This window comes from Borostomias antarcticus, assembly GCF_949987555.1.
Source record: "Borostomias antarcticus genome assembly, chromosome: 17".
NCBI classification, from domain to species: domain Eukaryota; kingdom Metazoa; phylum Chordata; class Actinopteri; order Stomiiformes; family Stomiidae; genus Borostomias; species Borostomias antarcticus.
Window position 1 is genome coordinate 60693 of NC_140250.1, and position 7500 is coordinate 68192.

A 7500-nucleotide genomic window follows, 5' to 3' on the forward strand; every position below is an offset into this window, starting at 1 on the left:
AGAGAAGAGAGACGAGAGACGAGAGAAGAGAGACGAGAGACGAGAGAAGAGAGACGAGAGAAGAGAGAAGAGAGACGAGAGACGAGAGACGAGAGAAGAGAGAAGAGAGACGAGAGACGAGAGAAGAGAGACGAGAGAAGAGAGACGAGAGAAGAGAGACGAGAGAAGAGAGACGAGAGAAGAGAGACGAGAGAAGAGAGAAGAGAGACGAGAGACGAGAGACGAGAGAAGAGAGACGAGAGAAGAGAGACGAGAGACGAGAGAAGAGAGACGAGAGACGAGAGACGAGAGAAGAGAGAAGAGAGAAGAGAGACGAGAGAAAAGAGACGAGAGACGAGAGAAGAGAGACGAGAGAAGAGAGACGAGAGAAGAGAGACGAGAGACGAGAGAAGAAAGACGAGAGAAGAGAGACGAGAGACGAGAGACGAGAGAAGAGAGACGAGAGAAGAGAGACGAGAGAAGAGAGACGAGAGAAGAGAGACGAGAGACGAGAGAAGAAAGACGAGAGAAGAGAGACGAGAGAAGAGAGAAGAGAGACGAGAGACGAGAGAAGAGAGACGAGAGACGAGAGAAGAGAGACGAGAGAAGAGAGACGAGAGAAGAGAGAGGAGAGAAGAGAGACGAGAGAAGAGAGACGAGAGAAGAGAGACGGACTCTACTGACCAGACCGCTCTGCTGAGTCATCAACCTCCACCAGGCCATTAGCTGGAGGGTGGAGCTTCTACAGCCGGTACTAATAAAAGCCATGTAAAAAAATAAAATCTCCTTCTCCTTCAAGTCATGAGGACACGTCTTCACTACACTCTGTCCTCATTGGGCACTGAACAGATAAACAGCACGTTAGTCTCAACATTACTCCATCAACATGGTGGTTCTACTGACATAGAACATTCCTTATTCCATCAACATGGTTCTACTGACATAGAACATTCCTTATTCCATCAACATGGTTCTACTGACAGGACTCTCACCCCTGCTCTTCCAGGCGTGACTGGAGGCTTCCGATCGACCAACTGATGTTTTACAAAATACACTCCGCTTTACGACAGCGTTTCCCCGGAGACGCTCACACAGCGTTTCACTGACGCGTTCCCAGCTGGGACCAGACGAACCCCGACTGATCTGGGACCAGACGAACCCCGACTGATCTGGGACCAGACGAACCCCGACTGATCTGGGACCAGACGAACCCCGACTGATCTGGGACCAGACGAACCCCGACTGATCTGGGACCAGACGAACCCCGACTGATCTGGGACCAGACGAACCCCGACTGATCTGGGACCAGACGAACCCCGACTGATCTGGGACCAGACGAACCCCGACTGATGAAAAGATGAGCTCACCGCTCCGCTGAGGGAACGAGGGACAAAATGTAGCTCAGTTGGTAGAGCGGGTCGTTCAGTGATCGAAGGGTCAGTGGTTCGAATCCCAGCTCCGTCTGTCCACATGTGGAAGTGTCCTTGAGCAAGACACCTAACCCCAAATTGCTCCCAATGAGCAGGTTAGCGCCTTGCATGGCAGCTACCGCCATTGGTGTGTGAATGTGTGTGTGAATGAGAGGCCATTGTAAAGCGCTTTGAGTGCCGCTAAGGTGGAGAAGCGCTATATAAGTGGTTCATTTACCAGACTGAGCCTGGCTGTTCCTGCTTTAGGTGCATCTGAAGCGCTGCCCAAGCACATGATGAGACAGTCAACAAACACCAGACAGTAAACAAACACCAGATACTGGAACAACAACAACAACAACAGTTTCTGGATCATTAAAGGTTTTGCTCCCTAAAAAGCCCTGTGCTAGCTGTGTGCTGATTGGCTGGGCCCAGAGAGAGACCCTGTGCTAGCTGTGTGCTGATTGGCTGGGCCCAGAGAGAGAGACCGTCACAGACGTGCAGTATCTGCTTGTGAACCAGTCTGCAAAGAACCAGTCTGTAAAGAACCAGTCTGTAAAGAACCAGTCTGTAAAGAACCAGTCTGAAGAGAACCAGTCTGTAAAGAACCAGTCTGCAAAGAACCAGTCTGTAAAGAACCAGTCTGAAGAGAACCAGTCTGCAAAGAACCAGTCTGTAAAGAACCAGTCTGAAGAGAACCAGTCAGTAAAGAACCAGTCTGCAAAGAACCAGTCTGCAAAGAACCAGTCTGCAAAGAACCAGTCTGCAGAGAACCAGTCTGAAGAGAACCAGTCTGCAGAGAACCAGTCTGTAAAGAACCAGTCTGAAGAGAACCAGTCTGTAAAGAACCAGTCTGAAGAGAACCAGTCTGCAAAGAACCAGTCTGCAAAGAACCAGTCTGTAAAGAACCAGTCTGAAGAGAACCAGTCTGCAAAGAACCAGTCTGCAAAGAACCAGTCTGCAGAGAACCAGTCTGAAGAGAACCAGTCTGTAAAGAACCAGTCTGAAGAGAACCAGTCTGTAAAGAACCAGTCTGCAAAGAAACAGTCTGCAAAGAACCAGTCTGCAAAGAACCAGTCTGTAAAGAACCAGTCTGAAGAGAACCAGTCTGCAAAGAACCAGTCTGTAAAGAACCAGTCTGTAAAGAACCAGTCTGTAAAGAACCAGTCTGTGAAGAACTAGGTGTGGCGTGGCGGGAGACGGTAACAGGCTGTGACATCATGGGCTTCACTATAAATGGATCATTTAGAGGAACCGAAGGACTGGAGTTGGGAAACGTTACTTTCAAACAACGCTGAGGAAAAAAAGACCTGATTGGTTCAAAGGGCTCAACAAAAAAACTAGAAAGTAAATGATTGAAAGACTGCGTCGTCCCTCTGGACTCTCCACTCTCCTCTGGCTCTTCTGAGCTTCTAACCCTAACCCTGTCCTAACCCTAACCCTGTCCTAACCCTAACCCTGTCCTAACCCTGTCCTCACCCTAACCCTGTCCTAACCCTAACCCTGTCCTAACCCTAACCCTAACCCTGCCCTAACCCTGTCCTAACCCTAACCCTGTCCTAACCCTGCCCTAACCCTAACCCTGTCCTCACCCTAACCCTGTCCTAACCCTAACCCTGTCCTAACCCTGCCCTAACCCTGTCCTCACCCTAACCCTGCCCTAACCCTAACCCTGTCCTCACCCTAACCCTGTCCTAACCCTAACCCTGTCCTAACCCTAACCCTGTCCTAACCCTAACCCTAACCCTGCCCTAACCCTGTCCTAACCCTAACCCTGCCCTAACCCTAACCCTAACCCTAACCCTGTCCTCACCCTAACCCTGCCCTAACCCTGTCCTAACCCTAACCCTGTCCTCACCCTAACCCTGCCCTAACCCTAACCCTATCCTAACCCTGTCCTAACCCTAACCCTGTCCTCACCCTAACCCTGTCCTAACCCTAACCCTGCCCTAACCCTAACCCTGTCCTAACCCTAACCCTGTCCTCACCCTAAACCTGTCCTAACCCTAACCCTGTCCTAACCCTGTCCTCACCCTAAACCTGTCCTAACCCTAACCCTGTCCTAACCCTAACCCTGTCCTCACCCTAACCCTGTCCTAACCCTAACCCTGTCCTCACCCTAACCCTGCCCTAACCCTAACTCTGCCCTAACCCTAACCCTGCCCTAACCCTTACCCTGTCCTAACCCTGTCCTAACCCTGTCCTAACCCTAACCCTGTCCTCACCCTAACCCTGCCCTAACCCTAACTCTGCCCTAACCCTAACCCTGCCCTAACCCTTACCCTGTCCTAACCCTGTCCTAACCCTGTCCTAACCCTAACCCTGCCCTAACCCTGTCCTAACCCTGTCCTAACCCTAACCCTGCCCTAACCCTGTCCTAACCCTGTCCTAACCCTGTCCTAACCCTGTCCTAACCCTAACCCTGTCCTAACCCTGTCCTAACCCTGTCCTAACCCTGTCCTAACCCTGTCCTAACCCTAACCCTGTCCTAACCCTGTCCTAACCCTGTCCTAACCCTGTCCTAACCCTGTCCTAACCCTAACCCTCTTCAGAGGGGCCTGTATAATATTAACACACGGCTGGAGCTGCCAGGGCAACAAACACAACATTTACAATAACAGAACATTCTGTGACATCGTATCTATACAATACATATCTATGTATAATAAATATCATCCATATCTTATCTGTACAGTCTGTATCTATGTAGCCTACTGTATGTGTGTATGTATGTATGTGTGTGTGTGTGTGTGTGTGTGTATGTATGTACAGTATGTATGTACGTGTGTGTGTGTGTGTGTGTGTGTGTGTGTGTGTGTGTGTGTGTGTGTGAGTGTGTGTGTGTGTGTGTGTGTGTGTGTGTGTATGTATGTATGTATGTATGTAGGGCCTATGTATTCTATATTTTACACATGCTGGCTGTGTATGGATGTATTCCTTGTTCTGTTTTATACCTACATAAATGTAGGCATATGTGGTGTAGGATGTAGGATGTAGGATGTAGGATGTAGGATGTAGGATATATGTATGTATATTCTGCATTTCCAACCTTTGCTGTGGTTTCACCAGTGCTGAAACACCCACATTCCCTCCTACAGGTAAGGGTTAAAGGTCACATCTCTCTAATAGGAAATGCCCCAGATCGTGTCTCTCTGCTCTGATGACACAGATTGTGATTTAATAAGCCTACAGCCAAATGTCAAGGTCTTCAACATTAAGATGATTTACACACAGGCACCAAGTCTGCACGGATTTTTTTTTTTTTTTTTTTAAATGTCCTACAATTTCCCCAGTAAATAAGTGGTTCTACCGTCCATCTGCCCTCCAATCCATCCATGACCACTCTGAGCCCATTACACCATCACACCTTATCAACCTGAGATTCAACATCAAGATCTCAACATAAAGGTGGTCAAACTGAACACAAGCGCCATGAATGAGAGACGAATCTTCTCTTAGAACAGATGTTAACCAAACACACAGATGTGTTATATTGTCCTTAGCCTAACCAAACACACATGGTTATAATAACATGTTTTCTAAGAGTGAAGTTATTGATGTCACCATATGGCGCGTCAATCACAATTTCTATTATGTTGAATAATATAGATTATAAATGAAACAGGTTATATTACCTACCCCACCTAAATGATCCCAGGTTGAGTGGAGGATCTGAAGCAGCCGGTCTGCGAGCCTCGGACAGACTGAACACAACAGGTTCAGTTTAACAACTGAACATCTTTCAGAGCGCAACTCACTTGACAGCTTCCCAATGAACGGGTCCGAATCCGGAGGGATCGTCAGCGGACATGCGCACAACAACCACGCATCGGGACTGTTTTCTCGTTGCAGTGGATCTGCTGATAGGACAGACTAATGTGATCTAGATGTGGTTTTTACAGGTTATATCTGTGGCGTGTTCATACGCTAGAAACACCGTTTTCCATTCAGTCCATAACACATGCATACAGGGTCGCGCATGCGCATAGCTTAACTGCTTGGAAGAGGACCGGTTAACTTTATTGTTCACTTCACGTGACAATATCCACAGCCACCACCTCTACCGTCCCTTTCACTTGATCAAAAGTTACTGTGAACAATTAAGAGGATTATCTGAGGTCGACAGCAATAGACAGATTTGTGATCATATGACATTCAATCCCTTTATAGACTATAAGAATATAAAATATGAAATGCAATTACTTGGAAAATACACTAAAGGGCTGTGTGCGATAGGGGCTGATGAAAGGTCACGTGGTCCCCTTCTTATCAGGAATCCTCTTTCTCTGGACCAGCCAGACTTGGACCAGGAATCCTCTCTCTCTGGACCAGCCAGACTTGGACCAGGAATCCTCTTTCTCTGGACCAGCCAGACTTGGACCAGGAATCCTCTTTCTCTGGACCAGCCAGACTTGGACCAGGAAGCAGAGCTGTTGTTAACCGGGCGACACGATGGCGGCATGGTGGTAATAAGATGATTATTTAAGATCTATTGTTTGGTTGCCAGCGGGACACCTACGCCCTGTCCAACCGGCCGGGACACCAATGAGCGATTGACAACCATGGAGATGACAACACTGAGATGACAACACTGAGATGACAACACTGAGATGACAACACTGAGATGACAACACTGAGATGACAACACTGAGATGACAACACTGAGCATCTGACACACAGCCTAAAGCCATCCGCTTCACGGACACACGTTGAAGAGGCAGCACAGGATCAGGATGCTGGCCTTGAGAGAATAATAGCGCAACTATGGATATATCGATGGCACGGACGACGGAATCGGTGAATAAAAAGGAAACCTAAACCTTCTATTGATCTCTTTCGTTTTATGGGACGTAATGAGGACGTGACTCACCCGTCAGCCCAGCCTGGCTCGCCTTTCGTTTCCTGTCATCTTTTCATCGCGTTCCTAAAAAGTCACAATAGCCACACTGTCGTATTATCATGGTTATTATCATTATCACCGTGAAGATAAACACCACAGTATTGAAATGTAAGCTCTCACCGTGCTGATTCACAAGGACAATATACTGACAATATACTGACAATATACTGATAATATACTGACAATATACTGGCCTACAAGCTGCAATTAAGGCGAACTGAAAACCCACAGTTTGTAAGAACGGCCGCTAGATGGAGCCAAACCAACGCAACCGAATTATCTTTAAACAATTCAGCCTGATAGAGCCATAGTTGACTGAGCAAACACCATCCGACTGTGAACATTAATTATATTATATTATAAAGGTCCAAGCAAGGCATCCTGTGTGTGTGTGTGTGTGTGTGTGTGTGTGTGTGTGTGCGTGCGTGCGTGCGTGCGTGTGTGTGTGTGTGTGCACATGTGTGTGCACGCGGTCTGGAAAGTCCCCTCACCCTCCATGGTTTCCCTCTCAGACAATGAGCTCCACCAGCAGCACTCACCACTCACCAGGAGCAGGAAGCATGGATGAGAGAGAGAGAGAGAGAGAGACGGCCCGCCACACACGCACACACACACACACACACACGCACACGCACACACACACACCTCCCTCCCCCACTCAGGAAGCTGCTGCTCACACAGGCTGCGGGGCCGTGGGCAGAGTGTGCGCTCCACATTCAAGTTCACCGGAAACAGGTGCCTAGAGCCCATTGTTCCCACCCTCACCAACCAACACCCAAAGACAGACCTACGAGTCCACGAGCTCAGGGGCCGGACCAGGCAGGGGTCAGGGGTCAGGGGGCCGGACCAGGCATGGGTCAGGGGTAAGGAGGGGAACTACTGAGAGGAAGGAAGTCTGGGGGATGGAGGGATGAGAGGAAGAGAGAGAGAGGGAGGGAGGAAGGGAGGAAGAGAGAGGGAGGGAGGAAGGGGAGGAAGAGAGAGGGAGGGAGGAAGGGAGGAAGAGAGAGGGAGGGAGGAAGGGAGGAAGAGAGAGGGAGGGAGGGAGGGAGGGAGGGAGGGAGGGAGGGAGGGAGGGAGGGAGGGAGGGAGGAAGAGAGAGGGAGGGAGGAAGGGAGGGAGGAAGAGAGAGGGAGGGAGGAAGGGAGGAAGAGAGAGGGAGGGAAGGAGAGAGAGGGAGGGAGGAAGGGAGGGAGAGAACTGGATGGTTTA

General features: G+C 49.2%; 1 protein-coding gene across 1 annotated transcript in view; it reads right to left on the bottom strand.

The window, feature by feature from the left end:
• The window catches only part of slc16a13 (solute carrier family 16 member 13), a 34253-nt gene extending 29124 nt beyond the window's left edge, over window positions 1-5129 (bottom strand). The window contains exon 1 of the mRNA XM_084452365.1: window positions 5028-5129. The gene's annotated coding sequence lies outside the window, so the exon portion shown is untranslated. The remainder of the gene's footprint in view (window positions 1-5027) is intronic.
• Between the last annotated feature and the right edge of the window lie 2371 nt (window positions 5130-7500).